Genomic DNA, 19,125 nt, shown 5'->3' with positions numbered 1-19,125 from the left:
TAGGGTGGTGGATGGAGGGGAGAGAGGTTCCAGAGGGAGGGGTATGTGTGTGCACACAGCTGATTCACACTGTCGTACAGCGGAAACTAACACAACATTGTAAAGCAATTATAACCCAATTTTTTTTTAAGAGTTTTGTTGCCCCCCAGCGGAGAGGTCACGGCGTGAGGCCGCCACCGCGATCGCGGCGAGGTCGGAGTGCCGGGCTGCATCATGGCCTACTGCGGGCAGGAAGGGAAGGATCGAATCATATTTGTGACCAAAGAAGACCACGAGACTCCAAGCAACGCAGAGCTGGTGGCCGACGACCCCAATGATCCGTACGCGGAGCATGGACTGATCCTGCCAAACGGAGACATCAACTGGAACTGCCCATGCCTTGGGGGGATGGCCAGTGGCTGGTGCAGGGAACAGTTCAAAGCGGCCTTCTCCTGCTTCCACTACAGCAAGGAGGATGTCAAGGGGTCAGACTGTGTGGACCAGTTCCGGGCCATGCAGGAGTGCATGCAGAAGTACCCAGACCTCTACCCCCAGGAAGAGGAGGAGAAGGAGGAGGAGGAGAAGCCAGCAGATCCCTTACAGGAAGCAGCTGCCTCCGAGGCCAGTGCAACCAAAGAGGCAGCGCATCGAGCTAATGATGGCCGGGGCACTGGGCTCCAGCCGCCTTCAGAGACCAGACGAACCTCTCCAAGAAAGTGTCTTTTCCCTCCGTTGTTCTGTGCACTGTAACGTACAAAATAAGCTACTGTGCTGATTGGGGGTCTTGGCCCCTTGCTGTATATACACTGAAAAATGGGGTTGTATGTATGTGTGTCTCACATGAACCTGCTGGTGAATGTAGCTGCCACTTTTGAGTCCTCAGATTGTCCTGAATTTTGCCACTTGGAAATGACGTGCTGAATCATCTCAGCAACCAGAAAACAAAAAAATAAAATAAAATAAAATAAAAGAGTTTTGTTTTTAAGTGAAGAAACTTGCAGACACTTTTTAGATTCAAAGGTATGAATAGGCTGAAAATAAAAGCATGGGAATGGATATATCATGCAAACACACATAAGAATGCTGGAGTGACTATATGAATATCAGACTAAATGGGCTTTAAAAGAAACAAAAAGAAAGCTACCAGAGAAAAACAGAGAGATTTTATAGTTAAAAAAGGATCAATGCATGAAGAAGTATAACAAAAGCATACATGCACCCAAAAATTGAACCACCAAAATACAAAAAGCAAAAGTTAAAGATTGGAAGAGAGAAATAAACCCTTCAGGAACACTAGTAGGGATGTCAAAACTGAAATGTGAATAGTGAACAATGCAACTAGACAGAGGATTAGAAAGAGAAATAAAAAATTTAAACAATACTATAAACCAGGTATATCTAATAGATATAAAATGCACATTCTCAAGTGCACATGGAATATTCTCTAGGACAGACCATATCCTAGACCATAAGACAAGCTAAAATAAACTTTAAGTGAGTGAGTTCATACAAAATATGCTCTCAGATCACAATGAAATGAATTTAGAGTCAATAACAGGCATATTTGAGAAACTCAAAACTATGTGGACAGTAAACAATGTACTCCCAAAATACCAGTAACAGACGAAATCATATAAGAAATTAGAAAATACTTCAAGATGAATGAAAATAAAGGCACAACATACCAGTATTTATGGATGCAGCTTAAGCAATATTTGAAGGAAATTTAGAATTGTAAATACCAATATAAAAAAAAAGAAAGATCTCAAATCAGTTACCTAGTTTTATACCTTAACACATCAGAAAAAGAGCAAACTAAACTAAAGCAAGCAAAAGGAAGGAAATAATACACATTAGAACAAAAATAATGAAATGCAGAATAGAATCCCAATAGAGAAAATCAACAAAACAAACAGTTGGCTCTTTAAAAAGATCAGTAAAACTGATGAACTTTTAGCTGAATCGTCCAAGAAAAAAGGAGACTATTCAAATTACTAACATCAGGAATGAAAGAAGGACATCACTAACAACTTGCAGAAATAAAAAGTATTATATGGAAATAAAATGAAAAATTATACACTGACAATTTTGATAGACTAGATGAAATGGACAAACTTCTAAAAAGATATAAACTACTGAAACTGACTAAAGAATAAATAGGAAAAAAGGAAATCAATCCTGAATACTCAATGGAAGGACTGATGGTGAAGCTGCAGCCCCAATACTTTGGCCACCTGATGTGAAGAGCCGACTCATGGGAAAAGATCTTGATGCTGGGAAAAACTGAAGGCAAAAGGAGAAGGAGGCAGCAGTGGATGAGATGGTTAGATAGTATCACTGACTCAATGGACATGAATCTGAGCAAACTCAGGGATATGGTGAAGGACAGGGAAGCCTGGCATGTTTGCAGTCAATGGGGTCACAAAGAGGTGGACACAACTTAGCGACTGAACTACAACAGTCAACATAAGCATAAGATAAAACTCAAAACCCTTCATGATAAAATATGCAACACCAAAACACTAGGAATAGAAGAAGATTCTTCAAGCCCTTAAAGGGTAAATGTGAAGAAAAGGTTAAGTCATAGTTAAAGGTGAAAGACCAAATTAGTAACAAGATGAGGATGTCTGCTCTCATCACTTCAATTAAACATTATGCTGTAGGTTTTAACCAGCGCAGTTAGGGAAGAAAAAGAAAAAAAAAAGAAAAGACTGGAAAGAAAGAAATAAAACTAACTTTATTTGCAGGTGACATACTTATTTACACAGAAAATCCAAAGGAAGCCACTAAGAAAATTCTTAGAACAAATAAGTGAGTTTAGCAAGTTTGCAAGATATAAGGCACCATAGAGAAATTAATCTTTTTTCTACACAGTAAAGAATAAATAAACCAAAAATGAAATTAAGAAGCAATTTCATTTACAATAGCATCAAGAAAAATAAAATATGAATACATTTAATAAAAAAATACAAACATATTCTGAAAGCTACAAAATATGGTTGAAAGAAATTAAAGATCTAAATAAATGGAAAGACACCTCACTGTCATGATTCAAAAGATTCAAAATTGTTAATATTGCAATACTCCCCAAATTGATCTACAGATTTAGTGCAATTTCACCTATCAAAATCCTAGGTGTCTTTTTCTGCTGAAAGTAATTAATATGGAAATCTCAGGGACAAAGAATAGCCAAAACAATCTAGAAAAAGAAGAACAGAGTTGGAGGACACACACTTCCCATTTTAAAACTTACTGCAAAGCTATTGTAAGCAAGACAGCATGGATGGCACAGGCAGAAACACAGACGATGGAGACTCTCACCTTCAACTCTGACAAGCATACCAGGTATAATTCAGAAACTGTCCTCAAGAAATGGTGAAAAGAATGAAGCCGGACTCCCTCCTCACACGACGCATAAAGTGAAAGTGAAAGCTGCTCAGTCCTGTCCAACTCTTTGCGACCCCATGAACTAGACAGTCCTTGGAATTCTCCAGGCCAGAATACCAGAGTGGGTAGCCTTTCCCTTCTCCAGGGGATCTTCCCAACCCAGGGATCGAACCCAGGTCTCCTGCAGTGCAGGCAAATTGTTTACCAACTGAGCTATTAGGAAAGCCCCACTATATACAAAATTAATTCTAAATGGACAATAGATTTAAACATATAAGCTAAAACCTATTTTTTTAAAAAAAGAATATAGGAGTAAATCCCCATGATCTTCAATTTGGCACTGATTTCTTAGATACGACACCTATTTGGTTCAGCTGGTAAAGAACCCGCCTGCAATGCGGGAGACCTGGGTTTGATCCCTGGGTTGGGAAGACGCCCTGGAGAAGGGAAAGGGTACCCACTGCTTTATTCTAGCCTGGAGAATTCCATGGACTGTATAGCCCACGGGTTCACAAAGAGTCTGACACGACTAAGCAACTTTCACTCACTCAATGGCAACAAAAGAAAAAAAGATAAACCGTACAAGATGAAAATAAGAGTCACATGTGTTTCAAAGTAAACAAAGAAATGAATAGATTAAAAAATGGAGGAAGGTTTTTGCAACTCACATATCTGGTAAGAAACTTATAAACAGAATTTATAAAGAATATTTACAACTCAGTAAGAAGACAAAGTGGAAGCGTTAGTAGCTCAGTGATGTCCAGCTCTCTGTGACCCCATGGATTGTAGCCTGTCAGGCTCCTCTGTCTGTAGAATTCTCCAAGCAAGAATACTGAAATGGGATGCTACTCCCTTCTCCAGGGAATCTTCTTGATCCAAGGATCAAACCCAAGTCTCCTGCATTGCAGGCAGATTCTTTACCATCTGAGCCACCAGGGAAGCCCCAATACGAAGACAACCATTTTTCAAATGGGAAAAGAATTGAATAGACATTTCTCCAAAGAAGATATACAAATGGTCACAAAGCATATGAAAAGATGTTCAGCATCATTAGCCATCAGGGAAATGCAAATGAAAACCACAATGAGCTTACAACTCAACAATAAAGAGACAACCCAATTAAAAAATAAGCGGAGGGTTTAAATGCACATTTCTCCAAAGAAGATATACCAATGACTAATAAGCACATTGAAAGATGCTCAATATCATTAGCCACCAGAGAAATGCAAATCAGAACCACAATGAGAGGGACTTCCCTGGTGGTCCACTGGCTAAGACTCTGCCCTCCCAGTGCAGGGGGGCCAGGTTTGACCCCTAAGTCAGGGAACTAAATCCCACATGCCACAACTAAGAGTTTGCATGCCAAAACTAAAAAGATCCTGCATGCTGCAACTAAGACCCAAAGCAGCCAAATAAACATTAAACAAACAAACAAACAAACAAACATAATGAGATACCGTATCATACCCACTAAGAGTGGGTATCATGAAAAAGAGAAATAATAAAAGTGTCAGCAGGTGGGGTTGTAAAATGGTGCGCATGCTGCATGCGTGCTCAGCTGCTTCGGTCATGTCCAACTCTTTGCCACCCCACAGACTGTAGCCCACGAGGCTCCTCTGTCCATAGGGATTCTCCAGGCAAAATACTGGAGTGGATTGCCATGCCCTTCTCAAGTGGATTTTCCCAACCCAGGGATCAAATCCGCATCTCTTACATCTCCTGCATTGGCAGGTGAGTTCTTTACCACTAGCACCACCTGGGAAGCCCAAAATGGTGTAGTCACTGTGAAAAAAAAGACTGGCAAGTTAACACATGACCCAGCAATTTCACTTTTAGGTATTTAACCCACAGAATGAAGACATATGGGGCTTCCCCAGTGGCTCAGAGAGTAAAGAATCTGCCTGCAATGCAGGAGACCTGGGTTCGATTCCTCGCTTTGGAAGACCCCCTGGAGAAGGAAATGGCAACCCACTCCAGTATTCTTGCCTGGAAAATCCCATGGACAGAGAAGCTTTGAGGGCTACAGTCCATGGGATCTCAAAGAGTCAGACACGACTAAGCAACTAACACACACAAACGAAGACATATGTTCTCCCAAGAAACATGTGCACAAATTTTCACAGCAGCATTGTTCATAGTAACCTAAGAGTGGAAGTAACGCAAATGTCCATCAACTGAAAAATGGGTAAATAAAGTGTGGTATAGCTATATGATAGGATACTTTAGGCAATAAAAAGAAATGAAGAACTAATACATACTACAACATGGAAGAATTTTGAAAACATTAAGCTAAGAGAAAGAAACCAGTCACAAAATGTCACACATTATATATCATTTTTATGAAACAGCCATAATAGGCAAATCCATAGAGAGAAAAAGTAGAACCCGGGGCTGTGAGCAAGAAGGAATAGGGAGTACTGTTAATGGGCCTAGAGTTTCTTCTGGGGATGATAAAAATGTCCTAAAATTGATTGCACAACTCTGTGAATATACTACAAAACACTGGATTGTACACTTTAAATAGATACATTGTATGGTACATGAATTATGTCTCCATAAAGCTGTTTCATTGTTTAAATATTAATACCATCATGATGCTGGTAATTAAAGCAGAAAAATAAACATAAATAAAAATCAAATTAATTTTAAAAATCTTTTTAAAGGCCTGCTGAAGAACATGTCTCTTGCATTGAAGAAAAAGAGGGCATCAGAGGATGAGATTGGATGGCATCACCGATGCAATGGACATGAACTTGGGCAAACTTCGGGAGATGGTGAGGGACAGGGAGCACTGGTGTGCTACAGTCCATGGGGTCACAAGGAGTCAGACATGACTGGGCAACTGAACAACAACAACAAAAGAATATGTACTTAGTGGAACTCTAGAAGTTATATTTCATCCAAGGCTGTTTGGTAACAATAATTAAAGAAGACATACTCATTCATATTCAGTGTAATTCAGAGATGACTATGCTCATACACTGGAAATGCTTCATAATCACATTCCTGTCATCTAAGAATTGTCAGCATGCCAGAGGAATAAGGAAGTAAAAATAAATCACCATTTAGCAGGCAGGAAACCCCACAGAGAACCACACTGCGGCTGTCAAATGACTAAGTATTCCCAGGTGCAATCAGGCAGAAATAGAGAAGGAGCTGTGTATATGCTTGAAATGGAGCTCCAAATCTAGAGCCCCATTGAAACCCTAATGCTGTGACAGTGCAAGCCAATGCATCTCTTCTTCTCAAATCTAAGAAAAATGGGGTGGTACGTTGGCCACCTGATGCAAAGAGCTGACTCACTGGAAAACACCCTGATGCTGGGAAAGATTGAGGACAGGAGGAGAAAGGGGCAACAGAGAATGAGATGCTTGTATGGCTTCATTGACTCAATGAACTATGAATTTGAGCAAACTCTGGGAGATATGAAGGACAGGAAGCCTGTATTGCTGCAGTCCATGGGGTCACAAAGAGTCAGACACGATTTAGTGATTGAACAACTTTTTATGACAATGGGTATAGGAATTCATCACTCACAATCCTTAATAAATGTATTTGAGGATAAATGGGTAATTCAGGCACAGCCACTGTTACTACAAGGGTTGTATATGCATCAAAATATTTTGTCTATATATGTTGTCTTGTATCTATAAATAGACACAAGTCTATTTAACTTGTGTGCTTTTTAATTTAAAAAGTAGAAATACAACATAAAAAAATGGGTCATTACTGACCTTGTTAAGCAGTATGTCCTAGAATCTCATTATAATTTATTGGAAGAAGTGGGTTTAAACTGATATGTAGACTTTTGGAAAGTCAATATTTTTATTTTACTAAATTTTAATTCTAACAATCAATGGTAGAATGATTTTTTTCATGGTCACTTAGAAACTGCTTTAAGTATATTAAGTTAATGTAGCCTTTTTTAAGAATGATTTGTGATGATCTTCCTACATAACTAAAACAAGTATGCCTATCATCAACAAAGGTATAAGAAGAAGATTCTACTTAAGAGTTAAGACATATAGTTATAGTTAGAGGACAAAGTACAATATAAAAATATTAAGAGTCCTCCCAGTTACTCACTTTATATATTCATTTGTGTATTTCTCCATTCTCACTGTTTCAATGTTATTTTCTTATACTATCTCTTACCACATGTATTAAAAACTCATTACAAGTAAAACCTGAACATTAGTGGAAAAACTAGGTAAATCCTAGTGAATTACTAGTAATTACTAGTGGAAAAACTAGTAAATCCGAATGAAATGTGCAGTTTAGCTAACAGTATCATGGTTATTGTTGTTATTTGATCGCTAAGTTGTGGCCAACTCTTTTGCCACCCCACAGATTGCACTCTGCCAGGCTCCTATGTCCATGGGATTTCCCAGCAAGAACACTGGAGTGGGTTGCCATTTCCTTCTCAAAGAGATTTTCCCAACCCAGGAATTGAACTGTGAGGAGTCCGTCAAGGCTGTATATTGTCACCCCGCTTATTTAATTTACAAGCAGAGTGCATGCATGTGTGTTCAATCACTTCAGTCATGTTCAACTTTATGCGACCCTATGGACTGTAGCCCACCAGTCTCCTCTGCCCATGGGATTTTCCAGGCAAGAATACTGGAGTGGGTTGCCATGCCCTCTTCCAGGGGCTCCTTCTGACCCAGGGATTGAATTTGCATCTCTATGTGTCCGGTATTGGCAGGCGGGTTCTTTACCATTAGTGCCACCTGGGAAGCCCCTATATGCAGAGTACATCATGTGAAATGCCGGGCTGGAAGACTCACAGCTAGAATCAAGATTGCCAGCAGAAATACCAACAACCTCAGATATGCAGATGATACAACTTTAATGGCAGAAAGTGAAGACGAACTAAAGAGTCTCTTGATGAGGGTGAAAGAGGAGAGTGAAAATGCTGGCTTAAAAATCAACATTCAAAAAACAAAGATCATGGCATACAGTCCTATCACTTCATGGCAAATAGATGGGGAAACTATAGAAACAATGACAGATTTCATTTTCTTGGGCTCCAAAATTACTGAGGATGGTGACTCCAGACAGAAAATTAAGAGGCTTGCTCCTTGGAAGAAAAGCGATGACAAACCTACACAGTGTATTAAAATCCAGAGATATCACTTTGCCGATAAAGGTTCTTTTAGTCAAAGCTCTAGTTTTTCCATTAGTCAAAGCTCTAGTAGTCATGTATGGATATGAGAGCTGGACCATAAAGAAAGCTGAGCACCAAAGAATTGATGTTTCAAACTGTGGTGCTGGAGAAGACTCTTGAGTGTCCCTTGGACAGCAAGGAGATCAAACCAGTAGATCCTTAATGAAATCAACCCTGAATATTCATTAGAAGGACTGATGCTGAAGCTGAAGCTTCAGTACTCTGGCCACCTGATGCAAACAGACAACTCATTGGAAAAGATTTTGATGCTGGGAACGATTCAGGGCCAGAGAAGAAGAGGGGCAACAGAGGATGAGTTGGTTGGATGGCATCAGTGACTCAATGAACATGAATTTGAGCAAGCTCAGGAAGACACTGAAGGAAAGGGAAGCCTAGTGTGCTGCAGTTCATAGGGTTGCAAAGAGTTGGATACAACTTAGTGACTGAACAACTCCTATATTAGCAGGTGGATACTTTTTACCTCTGAGACACCAGGGAAACCCTAATAGTATCATACCACTGTTAATTTTTAGTTTTGATCATTGTATTCGGTTCACCAAAATGTTCAGATTTTTCCATAAAATAGTACAGAAAACCTGAACAAACTTTTCTGGCCAACCCAATACTATGATTTTGTAAAGCATTAACATTAGAGGAAATGAGATGAAGGGTATAGAACTTTCTATGCTATGCTTGCAACTTTTCTCTACGTATAAAATTGTCTTTAAATTTTAAACTTGAAACATAAAATCTGAATTATTCCCTTAAAAACTAAAATTTGAAAGTTTCAAAATGGAAGAAATGTTTGTGATTTTTACTGCTATTTTTAGAAAACTATTCAATCTAGAGAAGAAGGCAGTAAAAAAAAGTATTCACCTGTAAAGGTGTTCATTTGTTTCCTTTACATCACAATCTCTTTAATTAAAAAATAAAGAATATAAAAGATTATTTCCCAGACACAATTTAAGAGTGTTGAACATTTTGTTCATTTCCCCATATCTATTCTCACTACTTTCAGAGTTTGCCAAATGAAATAGATTTTTTAAAAGAAGGAAAGGAGAGAGGGGAAAAGGAAAAATGCTGTTTTTCTAAGTTACTTGTTAAAACTTTGTCTGGTTAAAAAGTACATAAGAAACTCTAAATCAGTGCTGGCAGATACTCAATAAATTTGAAAGATCACCAAGCATTTTTCTCCTTAGTCATATTACTCAACCTAATTACTTCATAAAACAACAAAAACATTAAAACTTCTTAAAAGAAATTGGTTTCATTTCCAAAATAAAAAGTTATTCTTAAATACATCCATGTCTCTATGTCATATTTTTTATTTCACAATGAGTCATTCATTATACAAATGTAATCTACAGAAAATTTTGCTGTTACTCTAGGGCACATGAGTTTTTTCAGTGATCTATTTCCTGAAATATGAATTTGACCATTTACTAAATGCATAAACTTTGGAAAGTTCTTAGCCTCTGTTAATTTTTTCTCAATTGTAAAATGTTGGTAATAAACTATACTTCATCAGTTGGCATGATGATTAAAGAAGAAAAGTTGTATAAAAAAGCACTTTATGAATATAAAACACTGTATAAATGTGACTTTTTAAAGATACTTGGGGTGGTGATAGAAGACCCTCCAGGAAGATTTGAAATGGCTCAGGGGAGAGAGACAATATGGGAACCTCAATCAAGACAGAGGAAAGAGGGAATGTATGTATTCAAAAGATCCTTAGAAATTTGAGTTCATAGACTTTGATTACTGATTGGTAAAGGAGGGATTAAAATTAAATCAATTTGGGGAAAAATCAACAGGAAATTAAATTTCTTAATATGATGGTAATATTTTGTTTACGAAAGCAACTGTAAGTATGTCTTGTAGCCCTAGTTAGGAAAAGAATCTTTAAGTAGAAACAGAGCAGTACAGAGAACATAAAATGGTATATTCAGATCACACAAGGGTTTTAATGAATAGGAAGAACATGGTCACCACGGTCCCTGCCTTCACACTTCATGAGTACAGTCTGGAACTACACAGTGTCTGAACCTCCTGTTCCAAATAAGTAATCCACTCGAACCATTCACTGACGCTAAAAAAAATGCTTATAACGACAATCAAAAATTTTCACAGAGTAACACTTCTTCTACACGAAGAAAATTCTGTTTAATGGCCGAAACATGAAACTCAAAGCTGTAGATTTACCTGTAGGCACCTTCATTTTTTCACCTACAAATGGGCACACAAAAAATCCATCACCTGTGTGACTTAGTGACTCTACTGAGTCCTCCAACCAAAATCACCTCTTTTAAGAATTTGAAAAGATTCTATAGTTAATTCCTCTTATCAGTGGAGGCAGAGAAGCAGCAAAGCATGCGGGTGTTAAAAGATCAGCCTCTGCTACTTATTGGCAAAGAGATCCCTGGCGAGACAGAGAAAAGACAGTTAGCATTGTGACGCACTACAGCAACAAGAGAAAGTTTTTAGATATTTCATCTAGAGCCTGGAACATTTTTATTAATCACATCCTAAAAGGCTCAAAGTTCTAACCTATCTCTTACTCACACACTTCCTTCTCAACACCAACAAAGCACAAATCAGAAGCCAAAAACATAATAAAGTGGAATGCCAGAAGGAGGGAAGTAAAGAAAGATTTAAGATGAGGGAGAAAAGAGTCCATTCTCCTAATTCACCTGCACATCAGGCAACTTATGGGAAAATGTAACAAACTGACTTGTGCCACTCTCTGGATTCCATATGGATGGATGCTTTCTTACCTAACACTAAGAATTTCTTTCTAATAATAAAGCTTTCTGCCCTTCCAAACTTTAAAGGTAACAACTTAGAGATATCAGACTTACAGAACACAACATCCTATATACTACACTTTAAAATCAGTATCTAACTAACTTTGCACAACCCTTAGGAGGACGCAATCCTTGTTATAGATGAGAAACTAAGGAACAGCTAGGTTAAGTAAATAGTATAAGATGTAATAAGCATTTAGAAGCTAGGTTGGGAGGAGACTCCAAATCAACTGACCCTTGAATCCACTGCCTCTAGCACATTAGTGGATTCAACTGCCTTTCTTAAGCCTTCATGACCAGGTTTGGATTTTTAACTATTTTGTATTTAGTAAACCAGTAAGAAACTACCTTCAGGTCTCCTGGATGTGCATAATGTCATGTACGTACAACTTCACACTCTTCAAAGTGCCTGAACGTACGTGGCTACATTTAACTCTCAGTAATAATTCTGTAAGTACCGATCAGTGCTATAAGGGATTCCCTGATAGCTCAGTTGGTAAAGAATCTGCCTGCAATGCAGGAGACGCTAGTGTGATTCTTGGGTCAGGAAGATCCGCTGGAGAATGGATAGGCTACCCACTCCAGTATTCTTGGGCTTTCTTTGTGGCTCAGCTGGTAAAGAATCTCCCTGCAATGCAGGAGATCTGGGTTCAATCCCTTGGTTGGGAAGATCCCCTGGAGAAGGGAAAGGCTACCCACTCCAGTATTCTGACCTGGAGAATTCCATGGACAGTATAGTCCATGGGGTCACAAAGAACTGGATGTGACTGAGTGACTTTTACTTTCACAAGTACCAATAGTATCCCCATTTTAGTGGATAAATTAACTTGTCAAAGTCATAGAGAGCAAAAGGTACAACTAGAACTAGAACTCAGGAATTTTGACCCCAAAGCTTCTGTTCTTTTCACTACCATCTTGCCTCCATATATTATCGTAACTCCAATGTTCATCATCACTTCTCTTCAGACAATCCCTAGAAAGCAAAATTTTTTTTTTTTGTTTATATTTCTTGTCCATTCTGCACAGCATGGGGGATCTTAGTTCCCTAACCAGGGATCAAATCTGCACCCCTTGCATTAGAAATGCAGAGTCTCAACCACTAGACCACCAGGAAAGTCCAAAAGCAAAATTTTAAAGTGTGTGAGTTGATTTGTCATTTCTACTACATTGTTACTAAGAAATAATCAGTTCTGATGTAGGAGAGGTTGTTCTACAAAATGTAAGTGAATGGCAAGTAATCGAATGTATCTACAGAGAAACATACTTTAACCACTCTGAAAAATGTAAACCAAAACGTCTTCAGAAAATAACTGGAAGAATCCATTCACTGAGAGCCTGCTAAATTAAACAGTAGACAAAACTACAAGTCTTCAAAGATACCTTAACACACCAAACATACTATTTTCTTGTCTAGTGATTAAATACCATCTAAATCATTCTGAGTTGGCTCCCACAGTGAGATGCCCAAAATATCATCTGGCCTGGCTATCCTCTTGAGTTTAAACAGGGTTAGACTGGGAGAAAATGGAATGGATGGTTGGGGAATTGGGATATTTTAAGGAATGGCCTAAGAAACAATTTGAAAAGTTATTTTGCTTCATGTTGTTCTTCAAGAAAAAGTTTCCTAGTTATAGTTTCTCCTCTATAACTTCTGTGCTAATGGATCAGAGAAACAAATCTAAATGAAACATCAGTGACTCTAATTTCTGAGATGAAACATCTTTCACATCCACTAAGTTAAGTTCCTTAACTCCAGAACTCAGTCAAGAGTTGTCTATATCTGGAATGACTTAGGTAAGTCATACCTAGAAACAACAAAACAGGAACTCGTGAGGACTTTCTCTATCCTATAAGTTTAACTACTTCATTTAACTTTCATTTCTCATCAATAAATGATGTCTCAAAGAACTACACTATGGACTTTGAATGCAATTACTTGTGAATGAAAAATCTGTCCACACAAGGACTCTAGGTTATCCAATGCAATTCTTCCTGAAACCTCCAAGATAAACTGGTTACAAACATTTTATGCAGTTGTGACCACATGCATGGCATTGCCAGAATAAGCCAAACAAATTCAACAGACAATTTGGTTCAAAAAATTATTTTAGCCTTATTGAATTATGACAAATATTAGATGGAACCAGTGGCCTATTAAGACCAGTCTTTGAACATGATAACAAACCATCAGCATGCAGGAGAACATTTAACATTCTGCTGTCTATGGCAGTGTATTCATTTAATCTACATGGATTATCAAGTCATTAAGACACACGTTTTAAAAGGTAGGAATAGGGTGCTCCCCTGGTGGTCCAGTGTTTAAAACTTCAGCTTCCAGTGCAGGGGGTGCAAGTTTGACCTCTGATCTGGAAGTTAAGATCCCACATGACTTATGGACAAAAAACCAAAACATAAGACAGAAACATTATTGTAATGAGTTATATAAAGATTTTCAAAATGATTCACATCAAAAGAAAAATCTTTAAAAAAAAAGGTGGGAATAAATAGTGAAAGTATCCTTTTTTATTTGCTCTGAATTGCTATCTAATATATCAAGAGATAGCTGTTCTGTTTCATTCACTCTGGTTCTATCTTTGACAATTAGTTTCAGACACTAATAATATGTTTATACTGAGATCATAAAGTTTAATCCATTACCAATTTTTGCCATAGGCAAAGCCAAGAAAAGGGTAACTAAAGCTACAAAAGCCCACTGATTTCTCCACAAAGTGGAAGGATTGTTCCTAAATCCTACCTGCTCTCTGTAGCATGTTGAGAGACTGTGACAGATTGCATTTTCCAGAGATGGCTATAATATCTCCCATTCCACATGTCCTTTTAGTACCTTGAAACTCCCCACTCCAGCAACAGAAGGAGGCTAATTCCTTTCTCCTTGAATCTGGGTGGTCTTGTGACATGCTTGTAACCAATAAAATTTTGCATAAGGGTTACAGTATGACTTTCACAGATGTGTCATAGAACATGTATATCAGTGACTTTGCCTTTTTTACTGGAACACTTGTCTTAGAAGAGCCTTGAGCCCCATATGAACAGTCTGACTGCTCTCAGGTCACCTACTGTTAGGAAACCCAAAGTAACCCACGCATAGACACCACATGGAAAAGCCCTGAGACTGCATGGAGAGATGACTGGAAGCCCCAAGCTGCCCCAGGGCCACTGCTTGCAAAACCCCAAGAACCACCCAGCTGAGCCCTTCCCAAACTCCTGACCCATGGAAGCTATGAAAGTTAAAAAAATGATTGCTCTTATTTTAAGTCATTAAGTTTCAAGGTGATTTGTTACACAATAATTGTCAGCAGAACAGAGATCAAGGCTTCCAAATAATCAAGAAGAAAATTGGCATATAATGTAGAAAGAATGCCTGGGAAACAAAAGGACATAAACAGAAGTTTGAGTTTCCATATTTGGGTTAATAGTGCTTGTCCCAGTTTTAGGTGTTCCAAGATCCCTCTGAAACCATATGCAAAAATTCTGTATGTTAATTTTCTAGAAAAGGTTCAATAACCTTCATCAAATTCTCAGAGAAGTCTAGGACCAGGACTCTTTTGAAACATATTAAAAATTTATTTATAATTTTGGAGAAGAGTTTGCAAGTAGTTTGGATGACTGAAGCAAAGAATGAATGTGAGGGCATGATAAGAAATGAAGCTGGACAGCAACCAGACAAATTATGGAGGCCTGATATCACACATGTAACAAGGTTAGGTTTATTTATTTGTTTCCCTAAAAAAATGCCAAGTCAGTTGTTCTGATACAAATTAACATAAACACTGGCATCACTGTGTAGATTAGACAGGAGTAATAATCATAAAGTTTGAGATCTGAGGCAGGGAACCAAGCTGGAAATTACTGCAGTTCTTCATGAAAAAGATCAGGGACCAAACTAAGTCAACAGCAGTAGGAATAAAATGACAGAACAAATAGTCACAAGAGTTAAAACACAGAACCAATCAGACTTAGTACATGTTTGGACAGAAGTTTAAGCTTCTGGGTTTGGGTTAGTACTTCGATTAAAATAAGATAAAAGGAAAGAGAAGTTTGATGAATCTTTTGCTTATTCAGTTTAAGTAATATATTCAATCAAGAGTTGAATATGCCTAAAACCCAAGGGAAAAAGAACTGAGTGGAAGATACAAATTTGGGACCCAAACATTATATATGGTAGGTGAAATCATGGTAGGTATGAGACATTATCTAAGAAGAACATATCAAACCCTAGTAGAAACATAACATGAGCAAATAAAAATTACATATGTAATTTTCAAAATTGTATTAGTCACATGAAAAAAATAAAAGGAAATCAGTATAATTAACTTTAATAATGTATTTCATTTAACTTAATATATCTGAAATACTATCATTTCCAAATGCAATCCATTTTTTTAATTACTAATGAGAAATTTTACATGGTTTTGTTGTTATGTCTTTGAAATGTACTTTTTACACTTAACAGCACATCTCAATTCAAACTCACCACATTTCAAATGCTTAACAGTCCCATGCGGCTGACGACTGCAGTATTAGAGAGTATAAAAGAGTGAAAAGAATAGATGAGGCCAAAGTACAGAATTCTGGGTGCAATCATTTCAAAAGCAGGCTGAGGAAGAGGAGGCCATGCAGAAAACTGAGGAGAGAACAGACATGTGGAAGGAAAACCAGGAAAGATTGATATCATGGGCGACAAGGAGGAAAAAGAGCATTAAGGAGGGGTAGGTAGCCAACAACTGTCTACTGCCACTGAAGTGAAATAAGAAAAGTGAAATAAGTCAGACAGAGAAAGACAAATATATGATATTGCTTATGTATGGAATCTAAAAGACTCACAGATTTAGAGAATGAATTTATGGTTACCGGCAGGGAGGGGAGGGAGAATAGATTGGGAGCTTGGGATTGACATGTACATACTACTATATTTAAAATAGATAACTGGGGCTTTCCTTTTGGTCCAGTGGTTGGGACATTGCCTTTCAATTCAGGGGGTGCATTGTCACCCCGCTTACTTAACTTATATGCAGAGTACATCATGAGAAACGCCGGGCTGGATGAAGCACAAGCTGAAATCAAGATTGCCAGGAGAAATATCAATAACCTCAGATATGCAGATGACACCACCCTTATGGCAGAAAGTGAAGAAGAACTAAAGAGCCTCTTGATGAAAGTGAAAGAGGAGAGTGAAAAAGCTGGCTCAAAGCTCAACATTCAAAAAACTAAGATCATGGTATCCCGTCCCATCACTTCATGGGAAATAGATGGGGAGACAGTGAACACAGTGGCAGATTTTATTTTCTAGGGCTCCAAAATCACTGCTGATGGTGACTGCAGCCATGAAATTAATAGACGCTTACTCCTTGGAAGAAAGCTATGATCAACCTAGACAGCATATTAAAAAGCAGACATTACTTTGCCAACAAAGGTCCATCTAGTCAAAGCTTTGGTTTTTCCAATAGTCATGTATGGATGTAAGAGTTAGACTCTAAAGAAAGCTGAACGCAGAAGAATTGATGTTTTTGAATGGTGGTGTTGGAGAAGACTCTTGAGAGTCCCTTGGACTGCAAGGAGATCCAACCAGTCCATCCTAAAGGAAATCAGTCCTGAGTGTTCATTGGAAGGACTGATGTTGAAGCTGAAACTCCAATACTTTGGCCATCTGATGCAAAGAGCTGACTCATCTGAAAAGACCCTGATGCTGGGAAAGATTGAAGGCGGGAGAAGGGGACAACAGAGGATGAGATGGTTGGATAGCATCACCGACTCAATGGACATGAGTTTGAGTAAACTCCGGGAGTTGGTGATGGACAGGGAGGCCTGGCATGCTGTAGTCCATGGTGTCGCAAGGAGTTGGACACGACTGAGCTACTGAACTGAACTGAACTCAGGGGGTGCAGGTTCAATCCCTGGTCGGGAAGCTGGGATCCCAAAAGCCTCATAGTTAAATAAACAAAACATAAACACAGGCAATGTTGCAGCAAATTCAAAAGAGACTTTTAAAATGGTCCACATCAAAAAAAAAAAAAAATTAAAAAAAATAAATTAAATATAAAAAAATAAAAATAAGTATAAATAAAAAAATAAATTAAATAAATTAAATATAATAGACAGGGACTTCCCTGGTGGTCAAGTGGCTAAGACTCCACATTCCCAATGCAGGGAGCCCAGGTTTGATCCCTGGGCAAGAAACTAGATCCCACATGCTGCAACTAAGAGTTCACATGCTGCAACTAAGACCCAGTGCAACCAAATAAATAAATATTTTAAATATTCTTTAAAAATAGATAACCAAGAAAAACTTACTGTAAATTCATATATATACACATGTTGTGTCACTTCAGTTGTGTCCAACTCTTTTACGACCCTATGTGCTGTAGCCTGCCAGGCTCCTCTGTCCATGCGATTGGCCAGGCAAGAATACTGGAGGGGGTTGCCATGCCTTCCTCCAGGGGATCTTCCTGACCCAGGGACTGAACCAACATTCTTATGTCTCCTGCACTGGCAAGCAGGTTCTTTACCACTAGTGCCATGTGGGAAGACTCTCTCTATAGATAGATAGATAGATAGATATACACATACACAAAAAAAATAAAAGTATCCACTGTAGTTTTGAATTAAGAGGTCACTGGAGAAGGGGAACCCTCTTCCACTGTTGGTGGGAATGGATACTAGGACAGCCACTATGGAGAACAGTGTGGAGATTCCTTAAAAAACTGAAAATAGAACTGCCATACGACCCAGCAATCCCACTGCTGGGCATACACACCAAGGAAACCAGACATGAAAAAGACATGCGTACCCCGTGTACCCCAAACAACACAGCACTGCTCACAATAGCTAGGACATGGAAGCAACCTAGATGTCTATCGGCAGAAGAATGGATTAGAAAGTTGTGGTACATATACACAATAGAATACTATTCACCTATTAAAAAGAACGCATTTGAATCAGTTCTTGAAACTGGAGCCTGTTATACCGAGTGAAGTAAGTCAGAAAGGAAAACACCAATACAGTATATTAACACATATATATATGGAATTTCGAAAGATGGGGCCAATGACCCTACATGTGAGACAGCAAAAGAGACACAGATATAAAGAACAGACTTTTGGAATCTGTGGGAGAAGGTGAGGGTGGGATGATTTGAGAGAATAGCATTGAAACATGTACATTACTATATGTGAAATAGATGACCAATGCAAGTTCAATGCATGAAGCAGGGCTCTCAAAGCCGGTGCGCTGGGACAACCCAGAGGGATGGGATGTGGAGGGAGGTGGGAGGGGGGTTCAGGATGGGGGACACGTGTACACCTATGGCTGATTCATGTCAATGTATGGCAAAAGCCACAACAATATTATAAACTAATTAGCCTCCAATTAAAATAAGTCAATTAATTTTTTAAAAAGAGGTCACTGGTAACCTTCCCCAGTGCAATTTCATTGGTGAGGTGCCTAAGGAGACCCGAATTCAACAGATGGAGGAAAGAAACAAATAGTATCTCTCATTACTTAAATGAGTGATTCCAAAACCAAGTAGATCATCAGAACCACTCAGAAGGCTTTTTAAGAATACAAATATACAAGTAACACCACCCCAGGTTTCTGTTTCATTAGGTCTAAGACATGGGAATATATGTATTAGAGTTCTCTAAGCAATTCTAAAGACTTCAAGTGTACAGAAAAATAAGTATCAGTAGACCCAAATCTGAAAATCCTTAATTCAATCAGGCTCTGTAAGTCTTGTAGAATTGCATCCCATAGAACTGTCATGAAAAGTTT

The 19,125-nt window shown here is 38.4% G+C and overlaps 1 protein-coding gene and 1 pseudogene across 28 annotated transcripts in view; one reads left to right on the top strand and one right to left on the bottom strand.

Annotated features, from left to right (window-relative positions):
• Nucleotides 1-19,125, bottom strand: part of SUGCT (succinyl-CoA:glutarate-CoA transferase) — a 782,676-nt gene that overhangs the window by 685,091 nt on the left and 78,460 nt on the right. The gene's annotated exons all lie outside the window — the stretch shown is intronic.
• LOC110132136 (mitochondrial intermembrane space import and assembly protein 40 pseudogene) lies at nt 155-729 on the top strand (annotated as a pseudogene).

This window comes from Odocoileus virginianus, chromosome 1 (assembly GCF_023699985.2).
Source record: "Odocoileus virginianus isolate 20LAN1187 ecotype Illinois chromosome 1, Ovbor_1.2, whole genome shotgun sequence".
In the NCBI taxonomy this organism is placed as follows: Eukaryota; Metazoa; Chordata; class Mammalia; order Artiodactyla; family Cervidae; genus Odocoileus; species Odocoileus virginianus.
The sequence above is the reverse complement of the archived record's forward strand: the minus strand, read 5'-3'. Positions and strand labels throughout refer to the sequence as shown.